This window comes from Solanum verrucosum, unplaced genomic scaffold (assembly GCF_900185275.1).
Source record: "Solanum verrucosum unplaced genomic scaffold, falcon-dt-bn FXZP01000153.1, whole genome shotgun sequence".
NCBI lineage: Eukaryota > Viridiplantae > Streptophyta > Magnoliopsida > Solanales > Solanaceae > Solanum > Solanum verrucosum.
Genome location: NW_026020426.1, coordinates 2,075,631 through 2,096,932, shown reverse-complemented (window position 1 = coordinate 2,096,932; position 21,302 = coordinate 2,075,631). Strand labels below are relative to the sequence as shown.

The following is a 21,302-nucleotide window of genomic DNA, read 5'->3' as shown; positions in this document are numbered from 1 at the left end:
ATAGACATGAACAAATCAACTCAAGGATCTCAATAAAAATGTAGAAATTCAATAATTAGGAATAAAATTTTTAAAAGAACCATGATCTCAAGAACTCAAATTAATTTATCTCAAGAATACTCAAATCTAGGGGAAGAATCCTAGATTTCTCTTTTAATGATTTGAAAGTAGATGTAGGGCATGAGGACGAACTATTCCAACACTATGATAGCCTTAAATACCTGGAAGAACAAGGTTCTTGAAGAAGAACTTGATTAAAAGCCTTGAAACCCTAGCTTGAAGGTAAACGATCAAGAAAACCTGTCTTAAGATTCTTGTATTAGTTTCTTGAAATCTCTATGGCCAAGAATTATGATTTTCATTAGTGATTCATAATTGTATGGAGGAATTTGAGTTGAAAAGTATGTAATTCTTGGAGAAAGACTTTCCTTGAAAAAGAATCTTGGAAAAGATTGAAAGAATCTTGAATGGAGTCTTCTACTTTGATTTTTCCTTAGGGTTTTGCCCTAGGGTTTGAGAGAGAAGAGAATGATGGATTAAAAGATAAAAATCTGATTGTTTTGAGCCTTTTATTAGTCAAGAAATTCGTTTAGGGTTTTCTTGGAGGTAAAAAAATAAAAACGACCTTTTTTAATGTTTTCCCGTCAGCTAATTCGTAACAGCACTGTATCATGTTACTAAAATAGTCATAACGTTTTACTCACAAATTGGATTGATGCGAAATTGGTAATGTTGGAAAGTAGATTCAAATACCTTTAATTTGATAGGTTACGGGCCACATAACTCTTTACATTCTAAAAGATATAGTCGTTTGAAGTTGACCCAAGTAGAATATTACATCAAAACTTAATCGATAAGGAAACTTCAAAAACACTTATCAAGAACTCATCAAAAAATTAAATTGCTCCATATTTATGGATAGATTCGCAAAAAAAACTCATGATTGGCATGTGGGTGAACAAACCCAACACTATAGAAGCTTACATACCTCAAAGAACTAGGTTCTTGGCAAAATCTTGAATTTCTTGAACGAACGCTTGAAACTTTGAACTTTTTCTCCTCTTGAATCTTCTCTCTAAACCCTAAACACTTTAGGGATGAATGAAACTAATTCTAATCAGTTTAGACTCCTAAAAACGTTTAAATCCGGTTGGGTAAGGAAAAGACCAAAATACCCCTCATATTTTCGGGTAACTTTCCTTATTTGGACAGCCCGACTTCAAACGGGCATATCTCTCTCATACGAGCTCGAAAATTAGCAAACTTGGCGGCGTTGAAAAGAGAATTCCAAGACCTTTCATTTGGTGTCTTATGGATCTCCTAACTAATGATGTGCTGGTCATTTGAAGTTAACCCAAAACGTAAAAGAACTAAGCAATGACTTGAATGAATTCTCTTTAATTCTTTTTTTTTAGAACTCAAGGTGCTATATCTAGTGACCTGACCTTAAATTCCTTGATAAAATCCTACTCACAACGAAGAAGGGTTCGAGTCTTAGTTCAAAAAAAAATCGGGGTGTTACAATAACTTTAAATCTAATTTATTTTGGGTAAAGGGTCTGAAAAATACTCGAACTTTGACCGAAATTGTTGTTACGATACCAAACTTTATGGAGGGCCTTTTACCCCCCCCCGCCCCCTCGCACTAATTAATATTGTATTTTAAAGGTATATATTTCCCACGTGAACACGTTACTATTTATAATGATGCAATATTTATGATGTCCATGTGGGCACATATATACCTTTAAAATACACTATTAAATAGTGCAAGGGGGGTCAAAGGTTCTTTCCAAAGTTCGGTATTGTTATAGCAATTTCGGTCAAAGTTCGAATATATTTCAGACATTTTTCCCATTTAGTTTTAGTAATAATATATTTCTTTAGAAGATATTTAGGGGGTTTTTATAGGTTTTTTAACCTTTAATTTAGATATTTAATTTTTCACTTTCATTTATGTTGCAGGTTGGATGGATACCTTATATTGATGGTGCTTAAGTTTTTGGGAATGAAAAGGAGGTCATTTGAGTTAGTGATAGAAAGAAAATGTCACGCCCCGAGCCTACACCCTGGACGTGGCCGGCACTCGAAGACCATTTCTGGTCCCCAAGCGAACCCTCATCCTGGCTGACTCCAAGCGGAATACTAACTTAAGCATACAAGAGCTTAAAACTGAATAAGAGTTTATAAACTCAACTTTATAAATCTTTAACTCAAAATAAAACTCTGTATAATAGAATATATATACAACTCGCCATAAAAGGCAACTTTAGTCTTCAAAACATTTAACAAAATAAATGAAGAGACTTCTGAAACTCTATTGTCTATCTATGAAGCCTCTAACTGATAAAGATGGAAGCCGGGACAAGACCCACGACCTCCTAACAACTGATACAACTGAAAGGTAAATGAAATCCTCCGGAAGCAAAGAGGCTTGTCATAGCTAACTGGAACTCCCGGATGTATCAACGAATCTCCTGTTGATGATCCTGAATACCTGTGTCTGCATCATAAAAAGATGCAGGCCAAATGGCTCAGTACGTGGAATGTACGAGTGTGTAAGCTAGAAAGCTAAACAACATAGGCTAGAAGAAAAACTGGAATAAATTGAATAACTTACCTCTTTTCAAACTTTCTCAACTCAAGGAATACCCAAAACTACTCAAACTTACTCAACTCAGAAGATAGATACTGGACTCAGAGACAGATACTCAACTCAAAGATAAATACTCAACTCAAAGATAGATACTCAACTCAAGATAGATACTCAACTCAAGGATATATACTTAACTCAAGATATATACTTAACTCAAAGATACTTAACTCAAGGATACTCGACTCTTGAATAACTGAACTCAACCTGACTGACTTCTTTCAATATAAGGCAATTTAAAACAAGTGCGATATAAAGAAAGACTGTTTAAAACATGCTATAAACTCTGAGTGTATACAAGGATACAATAAGCCTGAGATGTATATAGAAATACAATTGAACTGATGTATATAAAATACAATAATTTCTGTGTATGAAAATACAATAACTGCTGTGGGAGTTTCTCTAACCGACAACCATCACATAAGAGCTATAGTGATGATACAGCGATCGACCTCACGCTGCCAGAGCATCTTATACCCGGCCAAAGGTATAAGACCTGAACTGCCTAATGGATCCACTAGTCTAATCTGAAAAGGATTCATTCAAAAAGTATGATCCTTTTCTACCCATGGTGGCTAACATGGTTCTATGGGGGCTGTGGGTTCTTTGAACGCTCCCCCAATTCGGTGCTCGATACTACTCCCAAAAATGTACTGGCTCTTATGTTTTTAAAACATATTTATTCCTGCTGATATGAGATAATTACTCAAAAACTAGGCCGAAGGCTCTTTGGAAATCTCAATTTCCAACCTTGTTTAGATGTAAAGACATTTCTTTAAAACTCCTTTGGGAATACATAGTTCCCTAATAACTTTGAGAAATGAACTCAACTTTAAACTCTTGACTCTTTACTCTTTACTTGACTTGAAACTCTTTACTTTACTTGAACTCTTGGCTTGATGTGAAACTCTTAACTTAACATGAAATTCTTAACTTTGACTTGACTTGAAACTCTTGACTCAGAACTCTTCATTCTTTACTTAACTTGAGCCTTAAAATGAAGTTAAAACGATCAATGAAGACTCTTGGAAAACCTTAAAGACTTGTTTTGACTTACCTACTTCTAAGCTTGACTTCACTTGACTTGGAAACTAACTTCACTTGATTTTGAAACTAACTTCACTTGACTTGTAGTTTTACTTGACTTTTGGAAGTACCTTGGAGTGTTGGAAACAACTAGGAAACATAGGTATAATACCTAGGAACATGTATAAAAAAAGAAATGGTGAATGAAAGGGAAGGATTGGTGTCCTTGGCACTAGGAGAGGTGCAACAGCCCAGCCCCTTTTTCCCCAAAAATCCGACTTTTTCCCCTTGTTTCTTTCCAATTCTAAACCCTCTCAACCTCAAGGTTTCAGCAGCAACACTTAGAATCATAAAGACCCTTATTATACAATAGATTCAACTCAAAAATCACAGCCAGAAATCTGTACTAAATCAGCAAGAACTTCAACACAACACCACTACAACTTCAACAACCAATAAATCTTCTCTTGGAATTAAAAACGAGTTGGTGTGTGGGGGTATGAACCAACCAACACTAAGGATCATAAAATCCCTCAATATACAATAGGTCACAACTCAAATACACAGCCCAATCCTGTCCCACAACCAACAATAACTTCAACAACACAACTAACAACATCAACAACAACTAACAACTTCAACAACTTCAACAACAAATCCAATCTCTTCTCAAATCATAAAAACGAGCTTGGTATGTGGGGGGAAAGGATAAACCCACACTAAAGACTCACATACCTGATTAGGGATCACCCCCGACGAAAATCCACGACGATCCTTAGCTTCTTCTTCTCTTTCTCCTCTTCTTTTCCTCTTCTTTCTCTCTTATCTTCCAAGCCCTAACTCTCACTCTTACTCTCACTCTTTAAAATGGGACAAAAATGATCCAAACATCAGTCTAACACCTCAATATAACCCAAAGAAATGATTAGGGAAAAGACCAAAATACCCTTAAAATTTTCGGACTAAACAAACTGCACTGTGCGACTGTGCGACTGTGCCAACAGCCCAACTTCCAACGGGCATAAGTCACTCATACGAACTCGGAATCAAGAAAACTCGGTGGCGTTGGAAAGATCATTCCAAGGGATTTCCAGACATAACTGGAAATTCACCTAAATCATTTTGAGCTAGGAGTTACAACTGCTCAAAGTTGACCAAAAACTCCTTTTTTTCCATGGCCAAATTTTCCAGATTCTTTCCAAAATGACTATTTCCAATTCAACTCTTCTTGGAACTCAATGTTCTACACCTAGGGACCTTAACTTAACACTCAATAAATTTTATTCCTCGGTAAAATCCCACTCCACATGAAGGATGGCTCGAGTCTTAGTTCGAAAATTCTCTGGGGTGTTACAGAAAATATAATGGTTTTTCATATATAAAATGTCACTGGTATTACACATGTTAAATTCATATTAATCATTGAGCAGTTACTACTTAATTGATCATTACAACTAAGTCTTTGGTGTAGTTATTCTTAGTATTTTTTAGCTTTTACAAAAAAAAATGAAACCTTTATTTTTTTTCTATTTTTTAATTGCTATTTAGATTTTATTATTTAAGTGAAAAATGTTAGCATTTTTATGCTATGTTTAGTTTGTGGGCATTAGTTCAAAGATGCATAACAATTGTAGTTATTATTGAACTTGAATGGTAAATTTGATAGTTTATGTAACACCCCAGAAATTTTTTGAACTAAGACTCGAACCGTTCTTCGTAGTGAGTAAGATTTTACCAAGGAGTTTAAAATTTTGTAAGTGTTAAGGTCATTAGATGTAGCACCTTGAGTTTCAAAAAGAATTAAATTGGAAATAGCAAAATCTGAAATTTTGCAAGTTATGCTTAAGTATGAGTTTTGGGTCGACTTCAAACAACCATAACTCCTAGCTCAAGATGAATTAGGTGTGCTATCAGATACCGTAGCGAAGATCTTTGAATTATCTTTCCAACGCCGCAGAGTTTGCTATGTTTCGAGGTCGGATGAGTGAGATATGGCCTTTTGAAGATAGGCTATCCAGTTAAGGAAGGTTAGCCGAAAATAGAGAAGGGTATTTTGGTCTTTTCCTTACCCAATCAGATTTAATTCGATTTTAGTAATATTTTAAGGGTCTAATCCTATTAGGTTCAGTTTTATAATCCTAAAATTAGCCTAGGGTTTTAGTTGAGAGTTCAAGAAGAGAAAAGAAGAGAGAAGAGGAGAAAAGAGGAGAGGATCAAGCGTTCGTCGATATTCTTGCGTGTTGTAGCGGATTTTCGCCATGGGTTTGATCCCTAAGAGGTATGTAAGCTTCCATAGTGTTGGGTTCTTTCACCCACACGCCAATCATGATTTATTCAGCGTAATTTCGTTCTTGAAATTTATGGATTTAAGTTCTTGATGAGTTCTTGATAAGTGTTCTTGAAGTTTCATCAAGTTTTGAAGTAAGATTTTGCTTAGGTCAACTTTAAAGGACCATATCTCTTAGAATATTAAGAGTTACGTGAGCCATAACCTATCCAATTAAAGGTAATTGAATCTACTTTCCAACCCCACCAGTTTCACATCAATCCAATATCTGAGTAAAAAGTTATGACTATATTAGTAACCTATACAGTGCTGTTACGAATTAGCCGACGGGAAAATATTGAAAATAATCGTTTTTGTCTTTTTACCTCCAAGAAAGCCATCAACGAATTTCTTGACTAATTAAAAAGCTCAAAACAATCAGATTTTCATCTTCACTCATGAAAATCATAATTTTTGGCTATAGAGATTTTAAGAAACTAACTCGAGAATCTCAAGAAAGGTTTTCTTGATTGTTTACCTTCAAGCTAGGGTTTCAAGGTTTCTAATCAAGTTCTTCTTCAAGATTCTTCAAGATTCTTAAAGATTCTTCAAGATTCTTCAAGAATCTTGTTCTTCTATGTATGTAAGGCTATCATAGTGTTGGACTAGTTCGTCCTCACGCCCTACCTCTACTTTCAGATCAGTAAAAGAGTAATCTAAGATACTTTCCCTAGATTTGAGTATTCTTGAGATAAGTTGATTTTGAGTTCTTGAATTCACGTTTCTTTTAAAAGTTATATTCCTAATTATCGAATAGCTATATTGTTATTGAGATCCTTCATATCATGAATCATAACTCTTGAATTTATAATTCAAATTTAAAAGAGAGTTAAGAGTAGAGTTCAAGAAAGCCTTTGAGTTCAATTGTGAATCCTTTGAGATCAACTATCGATTTGAACTAAGTTTTGAGGAAGTAAGTCAGAGAATGAGAAGATTCACATACATGCGTTTCATAATGTTATGTAGACCTACGAGTCAAGTCGTTCATGCCCATAAATTCCTCATGAACTCCAGAAGTTGAGTATCTTTGAGAGGAGTAGTATCTTCAAGTCCTAAGTCTTGAGTATTGAGTTCCTAATCCCCTTTGAGATTATATTTCTAAGCATGGGACTATTACATGTTACCCACAAAGTCTTTGAGTTGAATTGTTCATGCCCATAAGTCCGTATGAATCCTATAAGTCGAGCAGTCTTGAGAAGAGAAGTATCTTTGAGTCCTTAAGTTGAGTCGTTCATGGTTATAATTCTGCATGAACCCTCTGAGTTGAGCATTCTTGAAATGAGTAGTATTATTGAAGTTCTTGAGTTCCAAGTATTTGAGTTCTATCTGTGGTTATTGAAAACCTTGCATTGAGTCGTTCATGTCCATCATTCGACACGAACCACATTTTAAGAAGTCTTTTACAAATGTTTTACCTTTGTTTTAAGACTTAAGTTTTGAGTTCAGTAAAGAGTAAAGAGTAAAGTTTGAAGTCCTTTTCTTCAAAAGTATATGGAGACTAAGTAATCCCAAGGAGTTTATAAATGTTTTCACATTTAAATAAGAACGGAAACTGAGATTTCCAAAGGGCCTTCGGGCTAGTTTTTAGAAAAGAGTAATAGCTTTCTAAATGAAGCAAGCAGGGAAACTGAGATTTCCAAGATAGCCTTTGAGCTAAGTTTTTGAGCAATTATCTCAAATCAGCAGAAAGAAGTATATTTTTAAAACATAAGAGCTAGTATATTTTTGGGAGTAGTATTGAGCACCGATATGGGGGAGAATTAAGACAACTCACAGCCTCCATAAACCATGTAGCCATCATGGGTAGAAAAGGGTCATACTTTTTAGATGAATCCTTTTCACATAGACTAGTGGATCCATTAGTAGTTCAGGTCCTATACCTTTGGCCGGGTATAGGATGCGCTGGCAGTGTGAGGTAGATCGTTGTATCATCACTATAGCTCTTATGTGATGGTTGTCGGTTAGAGAAACTCCCACAGAAGTTATTGTATTTTTATATACATCAGTTTATTGTATTTTTATATACATTTCAGAGTTATGTTGTATCCTTGCATACACACAGATTTGACAGTATGTTTTTAAACAGTTTGTTTCTCTATATTGCACTTGTTTTAAATTGCTTTATATTGAAATGAGTTCAGTCATATTTAGTTGAGTATTCAAAGTTGAGTATCCAGAGTTGAGTATCTAGAGTCAAATATCATATCTTTGAGTCGAATATCATATCCTTGAGTTGAGTATCTAATCTCGGAGTTGAGTATCTTATCCTTGAGTACTTCTGAGTTGAGTAAGTTTGAGTAGTTTTGAGTACCCTTGAGTATTCCTTGAGTTGAGTAAGTTTGAGAAGAGGTAAGTATGTTTCATTTCTATCAAGTTTCAAGCTTATGTTTATGTTTTAGAATTCCTCTTACATGCTCGTACATTCCACGTACTGAGCCATTTGGCCTGCATCTTTTCATGATGCAGACACATGTATTCAGGATCATCAACAGGAGCTTCGTTGATACATCCGAGAGTTCGAGTTAGCTATGGTGAGCCTCCTTGCTTTCAGAGGATTTCATTTACCTTTCAGTTATATCAGTTGTTAGGATGTCGTGGGTCTTGTCTCGACTTCCATCTTTATCAGTTAGAGGCTTCATAGATAGTCAGTACAGTTGAGAAGTCTGTATCATTTATTTTATTAAATGTTTTAAAGACTAAACTTGCCTTTTTATGGCGAGTTGTATATATTTTATTATACAGAGTTTTCTTTGGACTTAAAGTTTGTATTTAAGTTTTATGAACTTTTATTTCAGTTTTTAAGCTTTGTATGCTTGAATTAGTTTTCCGCTTGTAGTCAGCCAGGATGAGGGTTTGCTTGGGGACCAGCAATGGTCTTCGAGTGCCGGCCACATCCAGGGTGTAGGCTCGGGTCGTGACAGTTTACACTGTTAAACTTATATTATCACAATAGTGATTCCTCTGTAGAATGTATCTTCATTTTTGTTCCTTAAATAAATAACCTAGCCCCAATTTTACTATGCCATGCACCTTTTTTTTTTATAGTAATGGCATTATCAATGCTCTCAAATAATTAGAAGCATAATAGTTGCCCCTCTAATTATTGGCTTCTTGGACCAAGTTTATTAAATGTGTCAGTTGATGTTGAATTTGGTTTCTCATAACTCTTGTCTCTGATATCAAGTTGCTACTCTGTTATGGATCTAGTTATAGGACACTGCAAGATAAATATGATATTTTCTTTCTATGACCTATGGTGTTGGCTCGTCTCTAATCTCTTGAGTTAAAGTACTCAAAAACTTAAATTATTTTCTACTTAGATTTTCTGGCATTAACATAGAGTTTAAATACATAACTTATAAGATAGCTACCCCTAAAAACTAGGACATGACTTCCTGACATTATTAAAAGGGAAAATGCATAAGTACCCCCTCCCCAACTTATACCCGAAATCCCAGAGACACACTTATACTATACTAAGGTCCTATTACCCCCAAACTTATTTTATAAATAATTTTCTACCTCTTTTTGGCCTACGTGGCACTATCAACCAGATAGCTTGAAAAAATTGTCAACACGCGTTGAGCCCAGAAGATAGTGCCACATAGGCCGAAAAGGGGTAGAAAATTATTTATAAAATAAGTTCGGGGGTAATAGGACCTTAGTATAGTATAAGTGTGTCTCTGAGATTTCGGACATAGGTTGGGGGTACTTATGCGTTTTCCCTTATTAAAATGAAAAATTACACTATTACATACAAATAACTACTATTAGAAAAAACAACAAACAAATACTGTTGTAATAACATATTACTGTATATACTTTAAAACACTTGGACCAAAATTTTGGTTTTAAAAAAAAAAAGTTATCATAAGATCTAATATGCACGCCTACCAAAGTAAATTAGCGCAATAAGTTAGGTGGTTGTATTATATTATTGTTACATTTAAATATTGATTATGGGTATATTGTTTTAATCATCATGTAATCACATATATTTTTTAAGAAAATATATCAATATAATTAAGCAATCTGTTGATTAAACATATCAAGAATAAGATCTTATGTCTATATCAAAATTATTGTCTTTAATTGCACATAAATAAGGCTTTGCTTGCAAAATTGTTATATATATATATATATATTTGCAGTTTCTTTTGGCAAATTAAGTCTGTAAGCAAAAAATTAAAAGATCTTAAATTCCTCAATGGCACGATTTTTCCCCATGAAGGGTGGTGAAGGTGTATCTAGACACTAAAAACTCCTTATTACAGGTAATATATAGTTTGTAGCTATATATATATTTTCATTAAGGAGATTTTTAAAATTTTGAAGTTAAATTATTTCTTAATATATAATGGTATCATTCTTTTTGGAGGAAAAATGAGAAAAAAAAAAGAGAATAAAATTAAGACATTTATGAATTTCATTCAGTTTTTCTTATTTGAACGAACATCTCAAAATTCCAGTTTTCATTTTCAGCTACATTATATGATCTGCAAATCGGTCAAGACTCTCTAGTTTTGACCACTTCTTTATAGTACCAGTTGTTGCTTTATTATTAGCATCACGCTTCGACTTTGAACATAATAGACTAATATCAAGATCGATTTTCAAATTAAACAGAAAAGTATGTCACAAAAATTGAGACACGTGAAGTAATTATTTTGAGCTCCAAACTCGCCTATGTTACATAAATTTGTGCTGAACTTAGGTAGAATTATGTGTCTAAATTCATGTAAAGCAAGAAGTAGAAGAGGAAAATATGGAGCATTTTAATCACCTATAGACTTGAGTGAATTGAACTGTTTATCGAAAAATTATATTATGTATAAAAGTCATCAAGTATTACTTCTTGCAATGGTACATAAACTTTTATTTTATTTTATTTGTAGAGAAATGCTGCAGATAATGCAAAAGGGATGATCAGAGAGGCAATTATTGAAAATTTCGATATACAAACCAAAACATTTCTTATTGTAGACCTGGGATGTTCAGTTGGACCAAACACATTTTTTGCAATGCAAAATATTGTAGAGGCCATAAAAGATAAATACCATTCTCAATCTGAAATCGAATTTCAAGTTTTCTTCAACGATCATATCACGAACGATTTCAATATCTTATTCAAATCACTATTTTCCGATCAGAAGCCATATTTTGCAGCTGCAATTCCCGGTTCTTTCTATGGACGATTGTTCCCCTCGTGCTCTCTTCATATCGCGTATTCTTGTTATGCGTTACAATGGTTGTCCCAAATGCCAAAAGATATGAAGAATAAAAGAAGAATTCATTATGATGGTGCTTCTATTGAAGTATGGAATGCTTATGTTGCTCAATTTCACAAAGATATGGAAGTATTCTTGAGTGCAAGGGCAGAGGAAATTGTTCCTGGTGGCTTAATGGTTCTTGCTTTGCCAGCTATTCCAAGTGAAATACAGTACTCCAAAATTGGATATAGGATATTCACATTTCTTGAGTCTAGTCTTATTGATATGGTCAATGAGGTCAGCCACTCATAACCTTATAGTCTCTCTGTTTCAATTTATTTATATCCTAATTCCTTTTTAGTTTGTTTTTCAAAGAGAGAAAAATGTTATGCTACTTTTTCTAAATTTTGTAATTTTGTAATTATGACGTCGATCTCACATGACAAGACTATAAGTTGACATATAGGATGCTCAAATTTCTTGAGTCTATTCTTATTGATATGGTCAATGAGGTGAGCGACTCATAACCTTATACTCTCTCTCTTTCAACTTATGTGCCATCTTATTTTCATTTGTTCTTTTGTCTTTAAATAAAAAGGCATCGTCTAAATCTAGTAAACTCTTCTATTATAACATTTTATAAGGCATGGTTAAGATCACAATATGAAATTTTGGTATATTTATGTATATTTTTAGTTTAAAATTGTAAGATTCAAAAGTCTATGTTACTTTCTTAAACTCTTATGTCGTAGTCAAGGTAAGACACTTTAAACGAAAGAACTAGAGTATATGTTAAATATCTTGGATCTTCTATTCAATTGTGGAGTCAAAACTCCTAATAAGTGAATTCAAAAAATTGCAAATTCGATTAGGGGATTCAATTGAACCCCCACATTTAGCTCTGTCACTACCTCTATTCCATTTTATGTGACACGTTTTCTTTTTCATACAGGGAATTGTAGAAGAATCTCTGGTTGACTCATTCAATTTTCCAGTATATTTTCCCTCTACTGAAGACATGACTAAAGTGGTAGAGAAAAATGGATGTTTTAGCATTGAAAGAATGGAGCTGGCAAATCCCCAGTCAGGCATTGATGCAAATAGTTTCATCAATCACATAAGAGCTGGTTCTGAAGAAATGTTCACCATACATTTTGGAAGTAAAATTGCAGATGAAATGTTTGAGAGGACTTTGGAAAAAATCGAAGAGATTTCTGCATGGATGGAAGATGAATATTGCAAGACTACAAGGCAGTTGTTTCTAGTTTTAAAAAGTAAAATCAACTTGTAAAGCCTTCCATATATCTTTATCTTGTCTCTGAAGCATCAATGACCTATTTTGTATCTATCGACTATCAATTGTTTCAAATAAGTTTGTGTTTAAACAACTAGTTTTATTGAAATGTTCCATATTGTTGCATGTTTTATTTATGTTCTCTTCATCATTATCTTCATAGTATATTTGAAGAAATATAGCGACATGAAATAGTTAAAGCATACATCGCATTTTAATGTCCCTTCATGTCATTTCCTCTTTATTGAGTTCTTTTTGACGTTTACAGCTTTCCTATATAGATCCCAAATCATTTATGATTTACTAGGAATAACAGTTGGTATCAGTCATTCATTTGGTTTTTATGCGAGGTTTGTGTTCTCAAGCTTCTGATCCTTGTACAGTTGACTTCGGTCAAAACCTCAGGTAGACGGCCTTAGAATACATTATAGCGACTTCGTTAGCCCTTGAACGCGTTGAGTTTGATCTAGAATGACCTTTGGTGCGGATCTCGAGGCTTCCAGGCCCATTTCGAGCCATCTCATGATTTTTTGCTTAAAACAGAGTTTGAGTTTGGGACCCACTTTTTGTCGAGTAACCCCCATTGGAAGTTTCAACATCACCGTTGAGTCCAGAATGCCAAATTTGGTGGGAGAGCATAGTTCATTTGCCTGTACAGGGTTTCGAATGGATCCCAAGCCCCCCGTCGGGGCAGTTTGCCGATTCCAAGTATGGGCTGGAGCAACACTTGTTGGTGCAGCCCCATTTCTGCTGCTCGTTCGTGCGCTAGCACTACGTTGGCGAAGGCCAATGACATTGGTCTCCGTGTTCACGAGTCTGGTCCTGTATTCGCAGAGGTGTGGGTCCCTGACCCTACGTGTTCATGAGCCTGTTCCGCGTTCCCGGAGAAGGGCAGAGTTGACCCAGGTTTGTTGGCTACCGCAATCGCGGCCATGGGCCCGCATTCGCAGAATTAATTTAACTGGTCTTATTTAAAAGACTTGTCCCGAATTTCAGTCACAATTGCATTATTGTGAACTCGATAAATTGAGTTTTAGAGCTCTTATTGAGCTGATATTTGGCTCTATTTGTTTGTTGAGGCGACATATTGGGATCATCGGGGGGGTTGTTTTAAAGGTAAATTCTTATCCCAAAATACCTCTCATACCTCTATAATGGTGATTTTTGGTTGTTTTTATTGCATGAGCTGTTTTGATTAGTTTCTGAGCTTGGAATGTTCCCATTTTCAGGAAAAAAGTTCCTTGAGATAAATGGAACTAACTGACAGAGTCAATTTCAAAATTTCAGGTGTGAATTTCATAATTTTGCTTTTGACTCGTTTTTGGTCCGTCTTATGGGTGTCAAAACATCCGTATTGATGTTATGATCATATATTTAATAGCATGACAACGATCGGGGGAGATTTATTTTATATATTATATAGAAGATTAAGAAGTTTTGAATAATACATTTCACTCTCTATTTAATTTAATCCAAATTAAGTGAGGCTTTGATTTTGAATAATTAAAACGGATAAGGGCTTAAAATACTCTTCAACTATTTGAATTGGTACAAAACTATTCTTTGTCCATCTTCTGGCCCCCAAATACCCCTTGATATCAATCTTTTGACTGAAAACAACTCTTATTTATATGTCCACACTCATAAGATGGATGGAGGATAATATTATATCAAATCTCATAGTTTAAGAATATTTTAGGTCCCTCTCCATTAAAATAATTTGATATATGAGTTCATATGATTGGTCTCATTTTGGGTTCTATAGTAAATTAATTTTCTTTTCAAGTTATGACAAAAACAAGGGAGAAAAGGGAAGAAAATAACAAGGACATTCATATCGAAATGATTAATTTAATAAAAGATGATTTAATTAAGCAACCAAGTACGTATTATTACTGCATTTTTTTGTGTACCCAAAATTCAAAAATAAATTAAAATAAACTTTTTCTCTTATCCCCACCCCATTATAATAATAACACAAATTAAAAAGAATATAAACATGTAAGTTTGTTTCAAATTTGAGTCCCTGGTATATTAAGTAAGAATAAGATATTAGAAAAGGAATAAAAAGAAGGTATGAACAAGACAATCGGATAATTGATAGAAATTTTATAGTAATTAAATAATCATCCTCTTTTAATAGGCAATCAGACGGTGCAAATATGGATGTTAGTAGAATCCCCAATTATGAGTTGGGTCATGACAAGTTGGGTGTTGATATAAAATAGGTCAATAGAAAGATATCATGAAATTAATAATTTTTTTGAATATTTTTTTCAAGCATATTGGGTCAAAATATGAATCACATGTGGTTTTTATTAAGAGAAACTACATAATTAGACATACTTCATTGCTATCTATATTATTGGGAAAATTGTAACTAAGCTAACATTTAGTAATTAATTATGCTCCATAACTATAGATGAAATTAATTATATAAAATGGTTATAGTTAAAGAAAATGGTTGTAGTCGGATCCCACGTTTTTGTATCAAAACGTCATCTTTTTTTTTCTACTTTTATACAAATCACAATACCCTCTCTTATCACACCCACTTATTTAGCTCCTAAATTCTCTCAATTTCCCCAAATTTACTCAACCACATCAGAATTCAAAATTTGAAAATTTCATTCATCCCTACTAAACAAAAAAATCGAATCCAGGTAACCTCCAATCAGTTTTTTTTGGAAATTTTTGTAACCTCTTGCCAGTTGTTTTTGTATTTGTATAACGTTTTTTGAATTTTTCCATTGTTACATATGTTTCCACCCATAATCTTGAATATCTCAGTATAATCATCATATAAAGTCAAATCATGGATTTCAGTCTCCATCAAAAAGGAAAAAAGAGGTATCACCCATCAAGATTCAACAAATCATTCAGAAATTGGAACTAAAAATGCAAAGAAAAAAAGAGAAGAGGAAAATAGACGAAATCAGCCTGAGTTGATGACTGCTGAAAACAAAAAAAAAATAATTCAAGTAACAATGACTCAAAAACACATGAGGAAGATGATTATGGTGCAATGGATCAACATGAAGCAAAAGATTTTGAGATATTGCTTTTTTGTTCTTTATATGTATATGTATAATTTAATTCAGTAGTCTGTTTGTATATGAGTTAACAACTGGGTTGAAATATGAACTATTTGTATCTATATATTACATAATTGTAAACAATATTTGTATAAATAAATAATTTTACAATTTTTAAAGTTAGAGCTACACAAGTCCAATATTTTATAGTTTTATAACTAAATTTATTAGGTATTTTTTATATGTATATGTAGTTGGTTTATACTATGCTTTATTTGTATAAAATATTTCATAATTTTAAGACACATTTGTATAAAACAACAATTATACGTTATAACTGTTATAATTATACAATTCCCACAACTTTGTATAATGAAATTTGTTGTTTGTATATATCTTATTCAGCAAACAGCTATTGATTTACATACCAACCATTTTCATATCATATTAATAAACTAATCATAAATTGAAACCAAACTTATTTAAACTTGGAATTTGAAGCTTAAAAATAACGTAATAAATACATTATTGTGTTTACCTTTAGTTGTATAAGCAAGAGAGAAATCGAAGGATTTGTTTTCTTAAGTCTGAAGAATTTTCGATATCATGAACATAATTAGTCATGTTTTTTTCATAAAAAAGAAGAAGAAGTCACATTAGGTAAGAAATTCTATTTAGATACAATAACCATGAACTAAGGGATTGTTTTCCTTTTTTGTGACTAAAACTGTCGGATTAATTATTTTAAAAAATCTGAATTATACAAACGTGAATCAGTTTAGTTATTAAAACTATAGCTACACTACATAAATATACAAACTCTAGTTAAGGAGGCCGATTATGTTTCACATATAAGCTATTTATGAAATTTTCCCTATGTTATTATCGCCTATACTTACAAAATATTACGTATCTTACCACTAATTAGAGTTTCCTACCATATATTGAGAAAGATATACTTAGATACATGTATATTTGCTACCATATACACTAAAATAGGGAGAGAGGCGAGCGAGATGTAGAGGGAGGCAAACGAAATTTTTTATGTATCCAGATGCATGCGAATCACACTAGATACATGTATCGGTATGTATCTAGTGTGATTCACATGTATCTGGTTTCCAAAAGAGAGTAGTGAGCGAGATGGGAAAGAGGCGTGGGAGGAAATAAAGATTTTTTATGTATCCCAGATACATATGAATCCACTTAGATACACATCTAGAACAAATTAGACCCCATGTATCCTGAGACACATGTATCCGGACATATCTGAACATATTTTGACACACCAAAATCTAGAAAGATACGTAATATTGCAAACTAGAGTGTATCTAAATAATTAGCTTCTAAATTAGTGAGATTTATGTAAGTTTCCCTTTTTATTATTTATTTGATAAGGATTAAAGTTTGAGTCAATCAGATTAGATAACATAATAAATAAATATTTAATAATTTTACTTTAGATAAACAGTTAAAAGAAAGGACAAATATGAGCCAGAAAGCTAATATTGAGAATATCTTTGTCACGATCCGAGCCTACACCCTAGACGTGGCCGACACTCAAGAACCATTCCTAGTCCCAAAGCGAACCCTCATCCTGGCTGACTACAAGTGGAAGACTAACTTGAGCATACATAAGCATCAAATTGAAAGAAATATTTAAAAACAGTTTACTGAATCTCAAAACTTTTCTGAATATAATGGGTAAGAAATATAAGTTTTAAATAAAACATCTAAAATTGAAAGACTCTCCAAAACTGTCTATCTATGAAGCATCTACTATACAAAGATGAGTGTTGGGACAAGACCCACGACTCCTCAAACGAGCTACTACTAGCAACTCATAAAACTAGAGTCCTCTGAAAGCAAAGAGACCTCACTCGAAAGTTGACGAGCGGATGAAGTGATCTCAACAGACTCTTGTTGAGGATCCTAATAACCAGTATTTGCATCATTAAAATATGCAGGTCGAATGACATCAATACATTGAATGTACGAGTATGTAATATAGTTGAATAACAAATAACTAAAAGAAAGGACTGCGATAGATAACAATGTACTCAAGCTGAATGTAAAGAAATAAGGGAGTTAAATAATTTAAAGCTTTACAAAATACTTTCTCATCTTTGAACTCAACATAACAAGTGATATATAAAAATACACTTAAACTCTATTGGGAGATTCTCTAACCGACAACCATCACTATAGGCTACGTGATGATACAACGTCTCACCCACGCTGCCAAAACTGTCCTATACCTTGCTGGTGTATAAAACATCCTAAACTAAGTGGATCCACTAAGCTATGCTTAAAAAGCAATAAGGAATCATCTAAAAAGTATGACCCTTTACCCATGTTAGTATACATGGCTTATGAGGACTTTGAGTTGTCTGAACTCATCCCCATATCGGTGCTCAATACTACTCCTAATAATATATACTCATGCTCATATGTTTAAAAACATAACTCTTCCTTTGGTTTGAGATAATTGCTCAAACTACCCTCTTAAAAGAGGTAACTATTCTCGAAATATCTTTTGAACTCATAACTCATTTAGAAATCTCAGTTTCTCTTTTATCAATGTAAAAATTAATGGCTCTGAAATACATAGTCCCCTTATACTCATACTTGAAAACTCTTTCTCAAAAAATTTCAAAATCATATTATAATATAATCATTGATGTCACTCCCCGAGCCTACACCCTTGGCTAGACTGGCACTCGAGAACCATTGTTGGCCTCAAGTGAACCCTTGGTATGGCTTACTTACTCAGCGGAAGACTTAAACACAAGAAATAGTCTCAAAAGAATAACTTATGCAATGTCTGAAAGAAATATTAAACTTAGCCAAAATGGCAATTCAAATCCTAAACATATACAACTGAAAATGGAAAGACTAAAGAACTATAGCTACTCGTCTATGAAGCCTCTAAAACAAAAAGGGATGTCGGGACAAGACCCCAGATCATCCTAACAACTGAAATACTAAAAATAAAGTAAAAGGAGTCCTTCGGATAGCAAGGAGGCTCACCAACTGACTCTGAACTCAACTGGGTCAACGAGGCGTTGGATGTTGATCTTGGTTACATGTGTCTGCATCATAAAATGATGTAGGCAAAATGGAGTCAGTACATTGAATGTACGAGTATGCGAGGGGAAAACTAAATGACATAAGCTTGAAATGAATATGAAACAAACACTTACCTTAGCTTTTGTTGCTCCCCAATATACACGTAAGTGTACGTGGTCGCGCAAGTAATATAGATTCTTAAAGAAACGAGTTATCGTTCCCACGGGACTTATGATCAACTTATATTCACTTAATTCTACAACTAAAAGTAGAAAGTAACCTTTTCAAGAGTTGATGATTTATTTTTTATCTACTAATAATTATGCACTAATTAAACGTAACTAATTGTGAACAACTTTGATATAATGTTTCAAGCAAGCTAAAAGCAATTCCAGGGCTGCAACATATACTGAATATCATGTATCATAATATTAGCTTAGAATTAATTTCAGTTGTCAAGTTACTGGTTTATAGGGTTGATAGTATGATCCGGGTTATACACTTCTCGTCGCCTACCCCAGTTAGCTATCTAACTACATCGTTGAGCGGGGATAGATAGACTAACTGGCGAGCATTAAGATTTCATCCTATTTCATAACCAAGCAAAGTGTTCGTCTGGGTGTCACTCCTGAACACTAATCACCTCAATCTAATGGGTGGACCGAGCTCTCTATATTCTCTAGTCTATCTAATCTCTCCTCTCTCGATTTTAAGATTAGACACTAAATTTATCTTATGGTGCGCAAGCATAAAATACTAAAATAAGAATATAGAAGTAACTTATAATGACAACCAAGATTTAATTCAACAAGCCTTAAATAATCAATAATCAATTCGCAGCTACAGCCCTAGAACTAGGGTGTTTAGCCGCTCATGCTATTAGAAAACAAGAAATTACAATAGTTCATGCAAATTCCGGAAAATAGAAGAGTTAAGGGATTAAACCTATTACAAACTTGAATTCTTGATCTTGCACACTCAATCAAAAGTTGAACACGATTGTGGAGCCCTAAGGATCTATTTATAATAGTAGGAAAAGTTGGGAACAAATACTACTCAAATTAGGAATCCTACTTAATGTTTAAAACTTGGCAAAATGGCAAAAGATGGACGTGTCGCGCCTCTCACTTGACTCTGACGTCCTCTCCTTGGCGCGTTGCGCCTCTCAGCGCGCCTGAGGAGGGTATCTGAAGTACCACCAGTGGCGCACCGCGCAAACCAGTGTGCCAACCACTGGTAGTTTTTGTCTTGGCCATTTTCTTGCACATCTTTGCTCCTTCTTTCTTCATTCCAACTCCAATTCCTTCGAGTGCTCCTGAAACAACTAATCATGTGTGTTAGTGCACAATTATCACAAGTTATACCAAAAATCAAGTTAACAACTAAAGATCATTCCTTAATCTAATCAATTCATGGGTCAATATAGACAACTTAGGCATATAAATATGCCTAAGATCACTACCCCACACTTAGACTTTTGTTTGTCCTCAAACAATCTCTAGACTATAAAATCTTTTTCACCACCCTTGGACTTATCAACCCACCTTAAAATCAACCAAACATTTTCAATCATGATCTTGTAGTTCACAATGGATGCAACAATTCACAACATTTATACCAAGTAAAACACATGCTCAAAGAATGACCCTTTTATTATTTTTCTGGGCTAATGCAAACTCATACAAACACATCAATTAGATAATCGTATACATGCCATGAATGCCCTCACTTGTTTCTGTTTAGTAAAGCCTTTTACTCAAGCAATTTGCACTATCAACAAGGCCTATTTTTCAAACAATCAACTCACCCTTTCAAAAGAAGTTCTTACTTTTCTCAACATACCATAAGCTTGCCAATAGTGTAGTATTACTTTCGCACATATTTCTCAAGGAATCAAGAGGACTTTCATTTGGTTGTAATGTCGGCTTAAGGTAAGGGAGGGAATATTTAGGAATCATCTTGGCGACTACACCTCCCTAATGCACATGTCATTATGTTGCCAACAATCTCCATTATAGATTTTCTTTCCTCCTAGTACACACTTCACGACTATTTATCCCTTTTGTTGCTCCATATTTGCCCTTTATTTCTTTTCCATCATTTTTTTTCATGCCTTAGAACTAGCCATCCAAACTCTATATTTTAACATCTGAGTAAGGTGCACATTATCCTTGATAGGACCAAGGACAATGTTTCAAGCATAGTTCTAAATCAGTCACCCTCAATTTTAGTTGAGGTGCACATTGTCTCTAAGGACTAGGTCATAACAGAATTTTCTTTTCCACACAATGTAGCAATTCACCCTTAGCTATATCAACCAACATTTTCCAACCCTTCTTCTTAACATAGTGCATTAAGGATTTTTATAGGATCAAAAGACTTGGTATCAAACAACGGGTTTCGGCTTATCATGTAGTTTTTCAATAAACAAGACTAAAGGCTCAAAGGGGCTTCACTATGGATGATTTCAATGGTAGGCATACAAGTAGAGTTAAGTATTGGCTATTTCAAATATTCGTCTCAATCACCTTCCTTAAGTCATACAAGCTACTAATTCAACTCACACAAGGCAAGTTCTGGATATCAAGTTAAGCAAAACAAATCAATTCTCACCACACATGGCATTATGACACATATGAAGATATATCAACCAACATGCTTCTACAACTTGCATTATGGTATCATTA

General features: G+C 33.9%; 1 pseudogene; it reads left to right on the top strand.

Moving 5' to 3' along the window:
* Nucleotides 1-10,214: 10,214 nt before the first annotated feature.
* On the top strand, nucleotides 10,215-13,761 carry LOC125807281 (loganic acid O-methyltransferase-like; annotated as a pseudogene).
* The last annotated feature ends 7,541 nt before the right edge of the window (nucleotides 13,762-21,302 follow it).